This window comes from Pristiophorus japonicus, chromosome 23, assembly GCF_044704955.1.
Source record: "Pristiophorus japonicus isolate sPriJap1 chromosome 23, sPriJap1.hap1, whole genome shotgun sequence".
Classification (NCBI taxonomy): Eukaryota; Metazoa; Chordata; class Chondrichthyes; family Pristiophoridae; genus Pristiophorus; species Pristiophorus japonicus.
In genome coordinates, this window is record NC_091999.1 from 4,121,269 (window position 1) to 4,124,468 (window position 3,200).

Sequence of the window (3,200 nt, forward strand, 5' to 3'; positions counted from 1 at the left end):
TCCCACACTCCCCCTCCCCTCACTCGTCCCGACCCTCCTCCCTCCCCGCCCTCCCCCTCCTCTCCCTCCCTCCGCCTCCCTCTGACTCCCCCTCCTCCCCTCCCCCCGGCGCCCTCTTCTCTCTGACTCCGCCTCCCCTCCAACCCCCGCTCCCTCCTGCTCCCCTCTTTCCGACTCCCCTTCCCTCTAAGCCCACCTTCCCCGCACCCTCCCTCCGACTCACTCCCCATCCCCCCACCCCCCCCACCCATCTCTCCCCCTCCCTCCAACTCCCTCTCCCTCCCTCCCCTCTGACTCCCCTCCTCACTGACTCCTCCTCTGTCCGACACCCCAACTTCTCCCCCGTTTCCCCTCCCCTCCGATTCTCCTCTCCTCCGACCGCCTCCCTCTCTCCCTCCCCCTCCTTTCCCTCCCTCCGACTCCCCCTTCCCCTGACTCCCCCCTCCCTCCGACACCCTCTCTCTATCTCCTCTCCCCCTCCTCCGACTCCCCCTCCCCCTCCTCCGACTCCCCCTCCCCCTCCCCGACTCCCCCTCCCCTCCGACTGCGCTCGCCTCCGACTCCCCCTCCAATTCCCCCGACACAACTCCCCCTCCCTTCCTCCTCTGACTCCCCTCCCCCTCCCCCTCCCCCGCTCCCTCCCTCCGACTCCCACTAACTCCCTCCCCTCCCCCTCCCTACCTCACTCCAACTCACCCTCCCCCCTTCCCTCTGACCCCTCCCTCCCACCCTTCTCTCCCCCTCCCTCTGACCCCCCCTCTTCTCTCCACTCTGACTCCCTCTGACTCCGCCTCAACTGACTCCCGTCCCCTCCTCCGCACCCCTCCGACTCCTCCTCCCCTCCCCCAACTCCCGCTCCCCTCCGATTCCCCTCCCCTCCCTCTTTTAACCCTCCCCCTCCCCCAGTCCCCCTCCCCTCCAACTCCCCCTCGTCCGACTCCCGCACCCCCCGACTTCCCCCTCCCTCCCCCTTTCTTCCCCCTCCCTCCGACTCCTCCCACCCTCTCCCTCCCCCTCTCCCTCCCTCCGACTCCCCCTCCCCTGACTCACCTCCCCTCCAACACCACCTCTCCTCCGACACCCACTCCCTCCGACCCCCTCCCTCTCCATCCCCCTCCTTTCCCTCCCTCCGACTCCCTCCGACTCCCCCTCCCCCGACTCTCCCTCCCCTGACTCTCCCTCCCCATTCAACTCCCCTCCCCTTCGACTCCCCCTCCCGTCCAATTCCCCCTCGCCGACTCCCCCTCCCTCCCTCCCTCCAACTCCCCTCTCCCTCCCTCCCCCTCTCTCTCCCTCCGTCTCCCTTCACCTTCCCCCAACTCCCCCTCCACACTGACACCCCCTCCCCTCCAACTCCCCTTCCTTCCGACTCCCCTTCCCTCCCTCCCTACCTCCGACTCCTCCCTCCCCGTCCCCCTTTCCCTCCCTCCGACTCCCACGGACTTCTTCCCCTCCCCCTCCCTCCCTCCCTCCAATTCTCCCTCCCCCCTCCCACTGACTCCTCCCTCCCACGCCTCTCTCCCGCAACTCCCCCTCCCTCCGACTCCCTGCACCCCCTCCGACTCCTCCGCCCCCTCCCTCTGACTCCCTCTCCCCTCCCCTCCGATTCTCCTCTCCTCCGACCGCCTCCCTCTCCCTCCCCCTCCATTCCCTCCCTCCGACTCCCCTTCCCCTGACTCCCCTCTCCCTCCGACACCCTCTCTCTGTCTCCGCTCCCCTCTCTCTGTCTCCCCTCCCCCTCTCTCTGTCTCCCCTCCCCCTCCTCCGACTCCCCCTCCCCCGACTCCCCCTCCCCTCCGACTCCCCTCGCCTCCGACTCCCCCTCCAATTTCCCCGACACAACTCCCCCTCCCTTCCTCCTCTGACTCCCCTCCCCCTCCCCCTCCCCCTCTCCCTCCCTCTGACTCCCAACTCCCTCCCCTCCCCCTCCCTATCTCACTCCAACTCACCCTCCCCCTTCCCTCTGACCCCTCCCTCCCACCCTTCTCTCCACCTTCCTCTGACCCCCCTCTTCTCTCCCCTCTGACTCCCTCTGACTCCCCCTCAACTAACTCCTGTCCCCTCCCCCGCTCCCCCGACACTCCTCCACACCCCTCCGACTCCTCCTCCCCTCCCCCAACTCCCGCTCCCCTCCGATTCCCCTCCCCTCCCACTACCCACCCTCCCCCGACTCCCCCCCCAACTCCCCATCCCCTCCTCCTCCCCTTCCCCCTCCCTCTGTTCCCCCTCCCCCTCTCCCCCTCCCCCAGTCCCCCTCCCCTCCAACTCCACCTCGCCCGACTCCCCCACCCCCCGACTTCCCCCTCCCTCCCCCTTTCTTCCCCCTCCTTCAGACTCCCCCTCCCTCCGACTTCTCCCACCCTCTCCCTCCCCCTCTCCCTCCCTCCGACTCCCCCTCCCCTGACTCACCTCCCCTCCAACACCGCCTCTCCTCCGACACCCCCTCGCTCTGACCCCCTCCCTCTCCCTCACCCTCCTTTCCCTCCCTCCGACTCCCTCCGACTCCCCCTCCCCCGACCCTCCCTCCCCTGACTCTCCCTCCCCATTCAACTCCCCTCCCCTTCTACTCCCCCTCCCGTCCAATTCCCCCTCGCCGACTCCCCCTCCCTCCCTCCAACTCCCCTCTCCCTCCCTCCCGCCCTCTCTCCCTCCGTCTCCCACTAACACCCTCCCTTCCCCTCCCTACCCCTCCGACTCCCCTCCCCTCCCCCAACTCCCACTCCCCTCCCCTCTCCCTTCCCTCCTCCCCTACTCCCCCTCATATCCAACTCCCCATCACCTCCTCCTCCCCTTCCCCCTCCCCCCCGTTCCTCCTCCCCCTCTCCCCTTCCCTCCAACTCCCCCTCCCCTCCAACTCCCCCTCCCCTCCAACTCCCCCTCCACACCGACACCCCCTCCCCTCCAACTCCCCTTCCTTCTGACTCCCCTTCCCTCCCTCCCTACCTCCGACTCCTCCCTCCCCATCCCCCTTTCCCTCCCTCCGACTCCCACGAACTTCCTCCCCTCCCCCTCCCTCCCTCCCTCCAATTCCCCCTCCCTCCTCCCACTGACTCCTCCCTCCCACGCCTCTCTCCCGCTCCCTCAAACTCCCCCTCCCTCCCTCCCTCCCCTCTGACTCCCCCTCCCTCTGACTCCTCCGCCCCCTCCCTCTGACTCCCTCTCCCCTCCCCTCCGATTCCTCCTCCTCCCTCCGCCTCACC